The sequence below is a fragment of the Vicugna pacos genome, chromosome 18 (genome assembly GCF_048564905.1).
Source record: "Vicugna pacos chromosome 18, VicPac4, whole genome shotgun sequence".
Taxonomy (NCBI): Eukaryota; Metazoa; Chordata; class Mammalia; order Artiodactyla; family Camelidae; genus Vicugna; species Vicugna pacos.
The window spans coordinates 4,131,301-4,147,623 of NC_133004.1; the positions used below are offsets into that span (position 1 = coordinate 4,131,301).

The 16,323-nt window shown below is 46.3% G+C and overlaps 1 long non-coding RNA gene across 1 annotated transcript; it reads left to right on the top strand.

Annotated features, from left to right (window-relative positions):
• The first annotated feature begins 3,988 nt into the window (after window positions 1-3,988).
• On the top strand, window positions 3,989-5,443 carry LOC140686878 (uncharacterized). Its single transcript, XR_012060857.1, has 3 exons — window positions 3,989-4,154; window positions 4,561-4,668; window positions 5,181-5,443. It is a non-coding gene; the product is annotated as an uncharacterized lncRNA (long non-coding RNA).
• The last annotated feature ends 10,880 nt before the right edge of the window (window positions 5,444-16,323 follow it).

Here is a 16,323-nt window from a genome sequence, read left to right on the forward strand (position 1 = left end):
TAGGCCAGGCCTCACCCACCCAGCCCCACTTTCCCTGCTCAACTTCCCCTCCCTGTTACTACCCTCCCACCACTGGCCAGGCCCAGTCTCCCACCAGACCTTGAAGACAGGGCTCCTTCTCCTCACACCATGGTCCCTGCCCTGACACTCCATCCTGCTAGGTCCTAACCTATGGCCCCTACACCCACAAGCTTACCCCTCATGCCTCAGCACAGGACACCCAACATCCTGAAATTATCCCCCTCACCTCTCAGCCAGGTCATTTCCACTCTGATCGGGCCCCACACCTCTCAACCTGTACCCCCACACCATGGGATCCCCTTAAATCTGAGTGCACCCCTACCCTGAGCTCACTCACTCACCCTTCACCCTGTGGTTGGGGTGGGGAAATCCGTGCTCCAGTAATGATGACTACTGCCACCAGTGGGGGATCGAGCCTAGTGTGCACCTTCAGAGTTAATGTCTGAGGCTACAGGGTGAGGCAGGCTGGGATGAAGGTGGTTCCAATTCCTGCCTTGGCACCCTGATCCCCGCAGCCTGTGCCTGAACTGACCTGATGGGTCAGGTTGATCCCAGACTGCCAGCCACTGGCCTTGGGCTTTCGGTGGTTGATGGTCCTGATGGTGATCTGGACTCCTTGGGCAGAGGCACTGGGCACGCGGACCTTTGGGGTGGGGGAGTTCAGAGTATGCACTTAATCCCAGGGTTAGACATCAGATGGTGGGCTGTGTGCATGGGGCTTTGTGCATGGCATGGACTCAGCACAGGTGGGTGCAGGGAACTTGTTCATTCACACCAGGCCAGAGGGAAGAGGGAAGGGAGCTTTTAAAGTGTCAAAGTGAGGAAGCCAAAGCTTTAGAGCAAAGTAGGAAGGTGCACTGGCCAGGCCACCATGGATCTTGCCGCAACACTTGTCCCTTGCATCAGGGGAGACTGGCAGTTGACTGGCCAATGAGACATCCCCTGCTGTGGTATAGTTTACAGGCAATTGAAGGGATTTTGAAAGGTAATTTTAATCCAATAATTTTCAGTTTCTCTGTGGTAGATTAGGTCCAAAATCATGGTTAGTCTGGCAGGGATCCTGCCTGAAATCCAGCCTGGGACAGTGGAGGACCCACCCAGGAATCATCCACTTAGCTCTCACCAAAAGTCACTGTAATAGAGAAGAACAAATCTGACTCCATATTGGATCTGTTCCTTTTCCTTTAACCCTCTGCCGTGTTATCTAGGCTTAGACTTGCAAGCTCTGCACTTTTTGTAAAACAGTGTTGCCTTTAGCCTGAAATAAACAGGAGAGCCTATTCTCAAAAGTCTGAGCTTTAAGGATATTAACACTTTGCACTCCTATAAAGATAACAAGTTGCAGAATAGAAAAAGTTTGTTTTGTTGCAGGTTTTGCAGGAACACCATGATCTGACCCACGTGGACAGCTGCAAAGGATTCCAAGAACAAAGAATTCCTACACCAACAAGTTTGCAACAACCAACCACAGCCCCTCCCCTTTTTAGTAGAAAAGGAGCCTGAAGTTGACATGGGGAAGATGGTTCTCCAAGATATTAGTCCGCCATTATCTTGGTTTACAGCTGTTTACGTAGACCAGGTCATAGTGCCTCTGTAAATCCCCTAACAAAACAAAAGTAGTTTTCTATTCTACAACCTGTTGTCTTTATATAAGTGCAAAAGTGTTAATATCCTTAAAAAATCAAAGCCTTGAAAGTAGGCTCTTCTGTATATTTAAGGCTAAAGGCAACATTGTTTTACAAAAGGTGCAGAGCTAGTAAAACTAAGCCTAGAAAAGAGGGCAAAGGGTTAAAGCCAAAAGGACAGATCTTCTATGGAGTCAGATTTTTTTCTTTTCTATTATAGTATATTCAATTTTTCTTTTAAGATAGTAAGAATAAAGTTTAGCCTTTTCCCATTTTAAATTGTGCAATTTTCAGGAACATTAAGTGCATTCACAGTGCTGTGAGACCAGCACCACTTGTTTCAGACTATTTCCTTCCTCAAAGTAAAAGCTTGTATACAAAGAGCACCCCACGTCCTACCTCCCCCAGCCCATGACAAGCCCTAATCCCCTTTCTCTCTCTATGTCTTTACGTATCCTGGAGGTTCCCTATCAGTGAAATCGTATAAAAGGTGGCTTTTTTTTGGTTTGTCTGCCCACATATCTTAAGTAGGGACGGGTGAATTATTTTTTTTTTTGTTTTCACGTGAATTAGCATTTTTGTATTTTGAGAGGAAAGTCCAGATGGATTAAAGATGAGACGTACCAAATGAAGCCCTTTTAGTAACTCTGTGTATAATCTCGGGGTAGGCACTGCTGTTCTAACTGTGAAACCAGAGCCAGAAGGGAGATGCTTAGCTCTTCTTGTGGCAAAATAAATCCAAACAAAAGCAGAAAACAAAGGCCAAGAAAGACAGCTGGAAAGACAAACCACAGCCTGGAAAAACCTTTCCTCATGACCCAAGATCGGAAAAAAGCTTCACATCCCTGTGGTCCAAAAAGCTCTTGAAGCCCAGTGTTCTGAAAAGAAACAAAACACACAGAGTCAGTTCCAACGAGAGGCAGTGCAGGTGGCCGGTTTGTACTGGAGATGCTTGACCTCTCAGGTGAGGACACAGGCAGACAGACAGACTGCAGAGACAGCATTGGCCACCATCACCCTGGCAGGTCTTTAGCCCCGTGACAACCAGCCCTGGTGACAACGTGAGCAGGCAGAGGCCCCAGGAGGTACCCTGGAAGGAAGAGCAAATGGACGCTCCTCTCCGGCAGAACAAGGTGTAGGATGCATCAAAGTGCCACAGGTGCATCCCTTCCCTAGCAGTGCTGAGCCTTAGAGAAGATCCCACCAAAGTGCTTGCACAATTTTCAAAGATAATGTTTCTTCAGTAACATGAATTCAAAATAATCAATATGTCGTCAAGGGATTTTCAGAAGTGACCTGCCCTGGACCCGTATACAATACACACACATAAATACACACATATACACATAAATATATACACACATACATACAGGAAAAGAGACAGACAGACTGAAACACAGAGAAGCAGGGGGAGACAGAGAAACAGAGAGAGAGACAACTCAGAGAGGCACTGAGAGACAGAGACAGAGAGAAGGAACACTGGAGCTGGTAATGAGTGGAACTCACATACATTTTCACAAGTCAGTCTATGTGTCAGAACCTGGTCCCAAAGTCGATCCACCCTCCAGGGGAGGGTGTGAGGATCCCACAAGGGTGTGGGAACAGAAGGCAAAAAATAGGAAGCCATTGTGGGGCCGCCCACCACAGAGGCCGAGATGGGACACTGGGCCTGTATGTCAACATGACAGAATGACCTAGGAGGTTGTATGCCAGAGCGGACGATGTCAGAGTTGTATTTAATTTCGGTCTCACGACTGGGAGCGGGGAAGCAAGCAGCAAGGAAAGTGACTTTCTCCAGACCCCAGGGCAGACCCCGGCCTGTGTGGGGTGTGTTTTGCACTCCGCCAGCCCTCTGTGGGGTCCTTCCTTTGCTGAGTCTGTGCACGATCTCCCTGTGATGCCAGCCCGTGGGGGTGACAGATGCAATAGGTGTTTCTAGGTCTAGAGACAGGATGGCTTCTCTAGGAAGCAGGGGCCAGGATGATCCCCACTGTGCTGATGGGGGATTGGGGAGGCCCTGAGAGGCACATGGCTTGTCCAGGATGATAACACTGCTGAGTAGGGGGAGCCAGGTCTGAACCCAGCTGTGTCTTCAGAGCTGCGGCACTGGTTGCATCCAGGCCTCCCCAGGGCTATGGGGGGGCTGAGTTGGTGTCACTGTGTGTGGACATGGCATGGAGTGAGAATTGAGAGATTGGAAGCCCAGAAAGGCCCTTGAGGAGCTTTGTGTCAGGAGGAAGCTTGGAGAAGTGGACCCCAGGAAGTGACCTCACTTCCCTGGCAATAGAGCCCAACAGAACTTGGAACCGAAGTCACCAGGCACCCGCTCTGTAGAGAAGTCCCTACTCAGCTCACCTGGTTGGAGACAGAGGCATGTTCTGCTGCATCCCATTATCCTGAGGCCACAGGCCCCGGAAAGCCCTCAGCGAGGGTCTCTACCAACGCTGCCGGCACTGGGTCAGGTCTCACCCAAGGCGCCTCTGGCCTTTTGGCCAGAGAGACCCAAAGGTAACACAGGGAGGCCCAGGGCAGGCCCCCCCAGGCTGGGCCACCACTCAGATCCCATCCAGGTAGCCACACGGCCCCATCCTGCCTGGTGGAGGTGGAGCAGTCATGTTGGGGATGGGTATCTGCCTCAAGAAAGAGCAGGACAGAGGCCTGGGGGCCCAGTCACGTAGACAGCCCAGGACAAAGCTGGCTGGCTGGGATGTGGAGAGCCGGGGAAGGGTCCTGCCGCCCGAGGTGGAGCCCATGCTCTCTGGGTATGCATTTTCCCTCCCGGATGTCTGAGCTGAACAAGGTTCCGGTCTGATCTAGCAGCAGAGGGTAGAGTCTACAGAATCAGGAGTGTTCCTGGCCGGGAAGGACTCTGAGACTTCCATGCTGGGTCAGCTGCTGGTCACTATCATTGCAGAGCCAGATACCACATGTTGAAAAGAAGCTGATGAATAAGAACACCAACGCCCCCTCCCCAAGTGAAGGACTGGTGTGTCACTCTTCTGAGGGCCAGCGCAGACTCCTGGTGGTTCTGGGTATGGAGGGGTCCCCACCACCATGGCCCACAAATCAGTGGGGCAGGCCTCCAACCCAGACATCACCCAGGGCTCTCCCAGGGACCTACCCGGGGCTGACGGGTAGCTCAGCACACCCTGGTCTGACCTGGAGCACCGTGCCCACCTCGCTGCAAGTCAGGTGGAGGACCAGGAGCCCCCGAAGCAGAGACCAAAGGTCAAAAAAGCAGGGCTGGTGTATGTGTGTAGGTGAGGGTGGGGCGAAGGCTGGGCCACACAGGGAGGTGTCCCTAGAGGCTACTGTTGGGACCAGAAAAGAGAATGGCCTCAGAACACCTGTCTGGAAAAATTCAGTCACAGAATACATCCTGTGGGCACTTTCTGGGTGGGAGCTGTCTGGAAAGCTCTGGGAAGATTTCTGTCCTTGTAGAGGCACATGGAAAGGGAGGCAGGTGCGTAAATTTTTCCTCTCTCACAGCATGAGATCTTCCACAAGACTTAAAACTCTCTCCACTTCCAATAGTTACAGAGGAGGCAGGGGCAGGGGAAGATGTCAGAGACCAAAAATGGGACGAACTGGATCCAGCAGGAGACCTCGAGCTCCCTCCTGCCGCTCCTGCAGCTCCTCCTGAACCTGCGTCTGCAGCTGGACTGCTGGGCAACGGAGAAACAGTTCAGGCATCACCACCACCTGGGGTAGAGCCCCCTCTGCACCCACCCACACCTTCTTCTCCAAAATGTTCTCCAAAATTCCACCGTCAGTCCCCCCACAAACTTGACGTCCCTTCCGCTGGAGATGTTTTTGTTTCATTTTCTTTAGTTTCCTTTGCTTGTTTCACATCATTTATGACAGCCTTTATTTTTCTTTTTAGAGTTTCATGTAATAAAATGTAGACTTTTCCCCTTTTAAATTGTGCAATTCAGGAGCATTAGGGGCATTCACAATGTTGTGCGACCATCACTACCATCTAGTTTCACACTATTTCTTTCCTCAAAGTGAAACCTTGGATCCAGAGCATGCACTCCCCTCCCTCCTCACCCAGCCCCTGACAACCCCAAGTCCTCTTTCTCTTTGCGTGTCTTTACCTCTACTGGTTGTTCCCTGCCAATGAAATTTTAAAAAAGGATTTTTTCCTTCCTGCCCACATGTTTTCACCTGGGGCTGAGGATTTTTGTTTGTTTTCACTTGAAACAGCATTTTTATTATTTTCAGGGGATATGCAGGGGGATTAAAGATGTGATGCACAAAATGAAGCCCTTTTGGTAACTCTGTGCATAATCTCAGGGTAGACACTGCTGTTCCCCCTGTGACACCACAGCCAGAAGACACAAGGGAGATGCTTAGCTCTTCCTGTGGCAAAAACAAAACCAAACGAATCAAAAAAATTAGTAAAAGCCCAGAAAAATTGCTTGAAAGGCAAACCACAACCTGGAAAATGCATTCCTCATAACCCAAGGTTGGAGAAATTTTTCCCATTCCTGTAGTCCAAAATCCTTTTGAAACTCAGTGTTCTAAACAGAAACAGAACAGACATGGGCAGTTCCAATGAGAGGCAATGCAGGTGGCCAGTGTGTGTTAGAGATGCTTGACCTCTCAGGTGAGAACAGAGGCAGACGGAAACACTGCAGAGACAGCATTGGTCACCATCACACTGGCGGTTCTTTAGTCAGGTGACAACCAGCCCTGGTGACAATGTAAGCAGGCAGAGGCTCCAGCAGATCCCCTGGAGGGAAGAGTGAAGGGACGCTCCTCTTCAGGAGAACAGGGTGCAGGACGCATCAAAGGGCGACAGATGCATCTCTTCCTCAGAAGATCTGATACTTACAGTTCATCCTGCTAAAATCCTTACACACCTATTCAAAGATGCCTTTTCAAGGGTGTTCATCACAGCACTGGTTGAAACAGTCGGAATTAAAGCAACAATAATATTGATGGAGAGGGGATGGGGTCCATTCGTTCTGGTTCATGTGGATGAATGAATGCTGTTCAGTTGGAAAAGTGGGTGCCTGGTCTCAACCCAATGTCAAGGGAGGCCTCAGGGTGGAAGTATGCAGACCCACTCTCTGCATCCAGGGTCCCATCTGCACGACCACATGTGTGTGAAATCAATATAGATGGAAATTGACCTGATTGTGAGTGTGTGAGAGACAGAGATGGAGAGAGACATACTGAGAGACACAGAGACTGAGACATAAGCACCAAATCATTCATGACAGACACCGCTGTGGGTGGGAATTACAAATCACTTCTTTTTTAGGCAATATTTCAATTTTTTGTACTGTGTCTGTATTACTCTACTAATTCTAAAAGGATTAAAATCCTATGCTAATGTGACCCATTCATTACTCATCTATGGAGTAATTAAAGTACATTAATCCTATTTTTAAAAGAATTTAAAGCCTTCTCAGGACTCAGTTCCATTTCAGCTCAGTGGAAGCAGAGGTTCTCCAGGAGGTCGTGTCTCTTCTGAATCAGCATCCAATACAGGTGAGCAAGAAGTACCCGACTTGGACACTGAAGACTACAATAGATGAGAGAGTCTGTTGAGAGAAATTAAGACCTAAATTCAAAGAGAATAATCCCATATTCATGGAGCAGAAGGCTTCATTCTACTAAGATGACGAAGGTCCATGAATAGATCTAAGGATTCAAAGAATGCCTACCCAAATCCCAGGTGGTATTTTGCAGGAATTGACAATCAATCTAAAATTCACGTGGAAAATCCAGGGGGTCAGAATACATGAGTGAATCTTGAAAAAGAAGAACAAAGTTCGAGGAATGGAAAGTCAGATGGAACCCACGGTTAATACAAAACCTCTTTAAGCTGAAAATAACTGAGATTCAAAAGATGCAGAAGAAAACCTGTCATGGAAGCCAATTCTCTCCTTTCCCTTTTCCCTATTAAGTTAGGTTGATAAAAAAGCCTTTAACTTTCACCATTTAACATGGTAGGTACTTTTCTGGTTGGCTCCTGCGTGTGTATAAATAAAACGTTTCTCTCGTTCATCTCCTATTTACTTCTGTGGGCTCTTTGGGAGGGACTCTGGATTAAGGGGACCTGCTCTTTTCTCACCTTCTTTAGTGACATCTTTTGCCCATGGTGAAGTTCTTAAAAAAAAGAAAAGTCTCATTGGTTTTGGGTCAGATTTGGAACATGTATACCTTTGGAGACCCCCTGGAGGAACAATGGGGTTCAATACTGCCTGGAGAATTCACTTGTCAAAATGCCTAACAAGACGCTATTTGCAAGGTTTTTTTTTTTTTTTGATTCTTACCCTAAAACAAATCCCCTATCTAAACCTCTTGGATGATCAAATATAAAGAAAAAAGGAGAATCATGTCTGGCCTAAGAACACTTGCTTAACAAAACAGAAGGACAGAATCAGTTTCAGAGCAAAAATTAAAATGCATTTATATCATCAACCCTCCCACCCTTTTGTACACTGTCCTCATGTAATCTGCCAGATGGCCCCCTGGAGAAGGCCCTTTGCCCGGAACTCGTGCTCATTTTCAGAGCTCGGCCAAGCGGGAGGTTGGTCCCCAGGGCCTGAGAGGGGCTATGTGTGAAATCTTCTCTGCTGAGACCCAGTGGGCTGAAGGGAACTGTGTTCTCTGAGAGAGAGAGAGCACACCGAGCCTCTGTGGAGGCATCTCTGAGATCCTCCCAAAGGCACACATCTCTAACTCTGGACACGGGAATTTTTGATTAGCATCTTAGTTGGAAATCTCCTCCTGGATAGAAAGAAGCAGATTCAAGATGTTGCAATTGGATGGGCAGGTCGGCCTCTCGAATTAGTCGATGAGGAGGACAAGCAATTCTCTGCAGAAGTAGGAACACCCATCCCTGCTCGGCTGACGTCATGTACAGAGAAACAGATGCGACTCTAGGGGGAATTCAAAACCCACCAACCTTTCTTACCGACGTCAACATCCCCACTTTATTCTCCTGTCAGGTCTCTGCACAAAAACTGTGGCTCATCCCCAAATATCACATACCCATCACCCTGTACCACTCTGTGTCTGTGTCCAACTCGAGCATTAAGGCCTGTGACCGTTACTGTTAATTCGTGTCCCCCTTTCTGCCCGTCTCCCGCCATCATCCCAGTCCAACCTCGGTGTCTCTCTCAAGGTCAGCAGTACTCTTCCCACTGGCTTCCCATCAGCTTACCTTGCCCTGCTTCCATTGCTTATTCCCCATACGTTACCCACAACGGTCTTATTAAAGTATGAATCAGATCAAGTTGTTCCGCATTGCAAAATACTTTTGTGATTTTCCATTGTATTCAGAAGGATATCCAGAGTCCCTACCAAGGCCCTATGTGATCCGGGCCCTCACCGATCTCTGCAGCCTCAGCTCTCACCGTTCTGCTCCAGCCCATCTTCACCGCCCCGATGGTCCCCACCAGGACAGCTGCGTTTCTAACTCCAAGTCTAGTACTTACACTTCTTCCGGCCTGGGAGGCTTTTCTTGTCTGTTACATACGTGGCTTATTCTTTTGCTTTATTCAGGACTTTGTTCAAATTATTTACCCTCAGAGAGGACTTATCTGACCAGATTATTTAGAATAGCATGCACATATTTCCTATTCAAACATTTTCCCTCCTAAAATGCTTTATGTTTCTTTGTGGCAATTATTAGTACCTGGTAGTACATCATATATTTATTTGCTTACTGGTTTACTGTCTGTCTTTCTTACTAGACCTATATTCATGGAACCACAAATAACTGTTTTAACCAGTAACTTTCAAACCACCTTTAAATGAATTCTTTTATAAGATGAGAATTTCAGAGGCTTCCACGGGTTGCTTAGGGGAAAAAAGAAAAAGGATTCAGGTTGAAATAATTTATTAAGGACCTGAGAGTTGGTTATTTATTTTATACATAGTAGTGTGTACCTGTTAATCCCAAACTCCTAATCTAGCAAAAGACCTAGCTGACTACTATTTTTAAAGGAATTTTTTTTCTTTTTAAACTGGGGTTGTTTGAGATCTCTTTTCTTCTTCATTATTTTTCTTTTTTTAAAGATTTTTTCTTATTATTTTTTTACATTGAGGTTCCGTAAATTGAATCCAGCATGTACTCTACCCCTTGAACTATACCACCCCCTCCAAAGACAATTATGTTTATACTTTGACAATACCATATTGAATTAAGATTTTTGTTCCATTTTCCCTTCATAGAGTTTATAACTGAGGGAGAGAGTCAGAGGAAGCCCTGGGCCAACCCTTCCTTCTCAGCGGGTCACTACACAGCAGAGGAGCTTGGCTGTCTCCAGGCCCAGCTCACCTTTCTGCTCTGAGGGCCGACTCAGGCCACTTCTCTTAAAAGCGGCGTGTTAGAAGCAGCAGAAAGCCAACTAGCGAGCAACAATGACAAAACTGACCCACCTGCAGTTGGACATCATCTGCTCTGAAACGAACCTCTTAAATTTCTTCTTATTAGTGGATGGTTTTCAAAAATATTCCCAAGGAGATGAATCTCACTCCATTTTTCTGGATTTCTTAGGCCTTCTATGACTTTAACTGCAGGCTTCATTTTCTGCACAACATCTGCAGGGAAGCCAGGCAGAAAACGTGAACAGACCCTGCAGGCCGCGGCTGAGGCCTCCCGTCAAACATCCTTGTTGTGCAGAGCCTACGTTCATGGGACCAGTTTCATTACTGCTGTAACTAGTTCTTGTCCAAGTGTCCCACCGGAAATGTTTCTAGATAGAACGTGGCCTGACGCAGATGAGCAGTGGGGATGTGGGGTGCAGATGACACACAGACTGGAAGGAGAAAAGGGAAATGTTTCTTCAGGCTTCAGTTTGGAAGATTTCTGATTTTTATATGGACATTAAACTTGGTCAGGCTGAAGCACCATTTGCTCTAAGACGGGGTGATGTACACGTATCCCTACAACTTCAAAAAATATGTTGAAGCTGGGCGTAACAGCCTAGGGGACAGACAGCTTTGAGTGACACCTCCGTTCCAGGATGCTTATGATCTAGGGCTCACAAAGAGGAAAAGAATACACATATTTTGCCTCTGTAGTTCTATGTGAAATTATTTTGACCCTTGCCGGATGGTGTAAGATCAGAGAGCATGTAGTCTTTCGTACATCGCAAAGACGACAAGTCTTCTTGATGAGTCAGCAGACTGTTTCCGATGGCCTGGGGTCTATGTCAGACATTAGCTGTCTAGACAAATACCACACAGCCCCCCATCCCTCAAGGAGATCACAGTGTGTCGTGGAAGGGAAAAATTTAAATAGGTTTTCAAAACAATTTGGTAAGAGTCACTTTGCATCATATATACTATATGTTCAGAGGGGCTCTTGCACTGCCTGGGGCTGTGTTCTAGAAGGTAGGGAAGGTGTCAGAGAGGAAATGCTTTCTGCACTGACATCTGATGGATTCCAGCAAATCTCTAGACCAGGAGAGTGCGTGGTGGGGACAGGATTCTCAGCAGCTTGCGTGTCTTGTGCAGACCCCTGGTCATGTCTAAGAGCACTTTGCACTTAGGGAAGGAAGGTCAGTGAGGCTAGAGGCTGTGAGGAACTAACGGAAGCTGAGGCTGAAAAAAAGCAGCAACGAGGTGATGAGAAGGTGTGACGTTAAATCAGAGAGCGTGGACTTCCTCACACACGCAGCGTGGAATTCTTTGCGGTTTTAAGGAGGAGAGTGACACAGATTAGTCATTAAAAGTGAGCAAAGTGGATTGTTCACTCTAAAGTACAGCACTGGGGAGACTAGAAAGGGGTGGGAATTAATGCAGTGGGGAGCGAGGAGCAGGGACTTAGTTGGGGGACATTAAGGAATAGAATTGTAGTACTGATGGGGGTGAGGGAGTGGAAAAGTAAAGGAAAACTCCCAGATGTTTGGCACAGAAAAGAGATGGGACAGTGATGCCATTGTTTGAAAAAGTAAAACTAGTTCTGGGCGAGTGTAAATCCAGACAAACAGAGCTTGAGATTTTTATGTGCTAACCAAATGTGAATGTCTACTTGTCAATTAGAAATATATTTCTGGGACTGAACTGAGATGTCCATGCTGGAAAAGATTTGACAGTTAATCATTGGACAGAGAGCAGATGAAGCCATGGGAATAAATGCCACCCACTGACAGTTTACCAAAGAAAAGGGAAGGAGGGCACTTCTGGTTCAGAAAATATGGCAGACCAGAATCTTGAAGACCCACTCACTTAAGACACATAAAAACGTAGGACAAAATGCTGCCAGTGTTTTCCTGTTTTTTTTTTAAGGGCACGTTTATTGTGGTATGATACCTGTACAATAAAATACACATATTTCACATGTACTACTTGGTGAATTTGATAAATGTCTACACCCAGAAAACCATAACCACGATCAAGATAGCTAACATTTCCATCACTCCCCAAGAGGGGCACTTTTCGAATCCCCATATTTATCCCTTCCCATCCCCTTCTCTCCCTGTGAACCATAAGTTTGTTTCTCTATGTCTGTGGGTCTGTTTATCTTCTGTATTTAAGTTCATATGTTTCTTTTTTTGATTCCACATATAAGTGATATCATATGGCATTTTTCTCTTTTTCTGGTTTACTTCACTTAGAATGACTATCTCTACGTCCATCCATGTTGCTGCAAATGACATTATTTGTTTTTTCATGGCTGAGTAGTATTCCATTGTATAAATATACTACTACTTCTTTATCCAGTCACCTGTCAATGGACATTTGGGTTGTTGCCATGTCCTGGCTATTATAAATACTGCTGCTGTGAGCATTGAGGTGCATGTGACTTTTTGAATTAGAGTTTTCTTCTGACATATGCCCGGGAATGGGAAGGCTGGATCATGAGTTAAGTCCATTTTCAGTTTTTAAAGGAACCTCCACACTGACTTCTCTAGTGACAATGCAGCCCATCTTGTGAAAGCAGAGCCATGCTCAGAAAGTAATGGGTATTTCTAAGGGCCAGACATGAAGTGCAGTGAGTGTGGCCTGTTCAAGAATCAGAGGGCAGTCTGCCAGGGCTGGAGGAGAGTGACAAGGGAAGTGTGGTACAGGTAGGAGTCAGACCATGTGGGGACATGGCAGGCTGGGATAAGGAGCCTGGACTTCCAGTAATCCCTTGGTAACCATGGGGCACTGGTTCCAGGACTCACCCTGAAGTCAACATCCATGGATGCTGACGCCTCTTGTATAAAATGACATAGGACTTGCATGGGACTCATGTACATCCCCCCATCTACTTTTATATATATATACAAACTTTTTTTATTGAGTTATAGTCATTTTGCAAAGTTGTATCAAATTCCAGCATACAGCACAAGTTTTCAGTTATACATGAGTATACACATATATTTGTTGTCACTTTCTCTTTCACTGTGTCCTCCTGTGTACTTTAAGTTATCTCTAGATTACTCATGGTATCTAATACAACATGAATGTTATGTAAGTAGTTGCCAGTGTATGGCAAATTCAAGTGTTGCTTTTTGAAACTTTCTGTTTTTTCAACAATATTTTCAATCCACCGTTAGTTGAATCTGCTGGATAGGGAGGCCCTAGATATGGAGAATCCCCAAGCTCCTCCTTCCCACATCCTATATTTTCACTGCAAGCACTGAAGGGGTCCAAACATAGAAGAGACCCATCTACCTGCTGGAAACCCTGAGGAATTCCGTCAGCGTATGTAGAGCAGGAGAGAAGGTTTAGGGCCAACTAGTGGGAAAGGAGGGCCTGCCTGGAGAGGATGGAGGAAGGACAGTAGTGGAAGCCATCACGTACTCTTACTGGAACTAGCTGACAGCAGTGAGGGACGCCAAGGAACTGGGTACACGTCACATGTGGGGCGATCCTGGCCACCAGGTGCAGGGTTCACATAACTGGGACCCAGTTTGCAAGATCAAAATAACAAGGAGGCAAAGGGGCTGCCTCAGTCCCAGGATCCCGACAACGGCCACAGCGACGTGACCCCAGCTAATGCGGTTCCCCTAGTAAGCCAGAAAAACGAAACTCTGAGCCAAGATATTGCAGATTCCACTGCAGCCACATGGATAACTAGATCTCTAACCTGACAAAATGTAACCACCAGAAACAGGAATCTTTCCTTTTCTCTTCCTTTGGAACTTTGGACAGGGAGTCACACATCTTTGACGGGAACCACCTATAAACCAATAGAGAGCTCACTTTTTCAGGAATAAGCATGGAGAAAAAGAGTGGGGTGATGGTTTAAAGCAGAAGTCAAAGTTGAAGCCCATCTGAGAAATGGTAAAAACATGTTTCTCAATGAATTCGAGTTATGGCAAAAAGAAGGAGGAAGGTTAAGGAAATCTCTATTAATATCCATTCACCATAAAAGACTAGCCAGCCATAAAAAGACAACACCTTAAATTAATAATTTGTTTTTTTGGTGATGAAAAACAATGCCTTAATTTAAAACAAGGCTTGGGCCATCAACAACACTCTGAGAATTGTTGACGAGGAGAACATAAATCTGCATATAGATATGTAAGTGTTCCAAGTCCACCACTCAAAAACAATTAGTCAATCATGTGTCCAGTTGATTGGGAAATCCCAATAAGTAAATAACTCAAAAGTGGGAAAGACATGGGATTAAATAGTGGTAGTGAGCAATGAAATCCAAGATGTATATACCTATATTTTCTTTGTTAATGTAACAAACTTAAAGCAACTGTCTAAAAAGTAGTAACTGGAGCACACAAACACACACACACACAATTTAGAACAACAGAGAGGTAAAATATGCTAAATTTATCATTATTGAGGAACAGGATCTAATAGATTATTTCATTTTTGAGACTCTTATAGGAATACTGGTCCAATTGCATAAAAATTTATGAACTTAGTGGTGATTTATAAAGATTTAGAGAGAATTTTCTTTAAGAGGCAATATAGCTTCCAAATCACTGAAGAGAAAATTAACAATAAAAAAATTAATTAATCTAGGTAATATGGAGTAACACTCACCATATTTACCACCCTAAAATAAACCACAAAATGGATAAAATATATGAAGCAATGATTTTTAAGACACGTGGAAACGATCATCCACTAGGACCTTGCCTTGCCACCTCAATACCAAGGCTCCTAGGCCTCCTACTGCCATCACAAAGGATGTCCACCAGGAGGCGACATTTCCTTCCTCTGCTCCTACTGCAGAGCCAGTCCTGAGCAGTCCTTTTCCAGGTGTTGGCAGGCAGCTCCCAGAAGTGCTCTCGTGGGCCTTGGTCCCTTTTGGCCACCAGCAAAGGGATCAAGGATGAGCAGTGAGCCTCCTTCCTCATCCAAGACCTAGGAAACTATCTGACTTCTGAGCAGCCCTTCACTCTTGTCTGCTGTCTGGTACTCTCCACCCGGCTTCCCGAGTCCCCGGCACGGGCAGCCTGCACGCTGGCCACAGCCCATCAGAATCTGTTCCCCCGCCAAGAGGCCACGCATGATCATGAGCAGGGCTCCAGGCCTCTGGAGCAGTGCGGCTTGGACTGGGTCCTGGCCCTGGGCGCGCGAGCTCCATGCCCTTGGTTGAGTCAGTCAACATCTCTAAGCTACAGTTTCCTCATCAGTAAAATGAGGACATAATCAATATGGAAAAAAAACAGAATCTGAGGGGGACTAAATTTCTGGTGATTGAAGATAATTTTAATTTTGATTTATACAGCAAAGGACATCATACAATTTTTACTACATCGTATTTCTAAAGGACAGCTTCTACTATTAAAAGTAATGCATGCACGTACACACAAACACACGTGCAGACACACTGGCTCTAGTCCACATACATCCCCACGGGCACACACACATGGAGTCATGTACCACCCACACACCCATAACATACGCACAACCACACACATCCTCAGGCACACACACACACATAACATACAGAACCACATACATCCCCAGGTGCACGTGAGCACAAACAAACACACAGTCATGTACAACACACGTCCCCAGGTGCGCGCGTGCACACACACACGTCTTACACACTTTGGCGTTATTCTAAATCAATTTACAATTGAGGGTCACAGTGTCCATTGTTTTATCCACTCAGAAGGTCCTGACTTTGGAGGGTGAAGCAGGAGCTCTCCTCTCTGGAGATGGTCTTTACCAATTACAGTCTCAGTAGAGCCAACATAACTGCTCTGGACCTTTGGAAGTGCAGGCCAGAGCATACCTGGGAGCTCACATCCTGTACATGTAAACATGTTAAGTGCAGTAGGTTCTAAAGTCCTGCCTTTACAAATATACGTTCATTATAAGGGGGAAGACCAGGTTCAAATTTAGAATTCCAAGACACAGGGGAGTCCGGCAAAGAAAGTGAGCGTGTGGGGAGAGCTGATTCCCAGTCTCTGACCACTAGCCTGATCCTTTTCTTCCCAATGCTGGGTCCATCCCTTGCCACAAGTGGCCTTGGATGTTCACAGGGGGACACTCAAAACTCACATTCGGGATCTGCTCATACCCTCCATACATACAGCTGCCCTTTGGCCTCTCTGTGAGTCCTGGGAATCTGAGCTTCCAGGAGAGCCGGTGCAGGCACTAGGAATGGGTCAGGGGCTGCTGAGACAGGGCATCTGGGGTCCTGGGCTTCTAGAGCATGGGATGGAGCCAATGACCCTGCCCCCTTGGCCCTGCTGACTCCACCCCATGGAGGGCGTGGCCAGAGGAAGTGTCAGGGCCAGAGGGA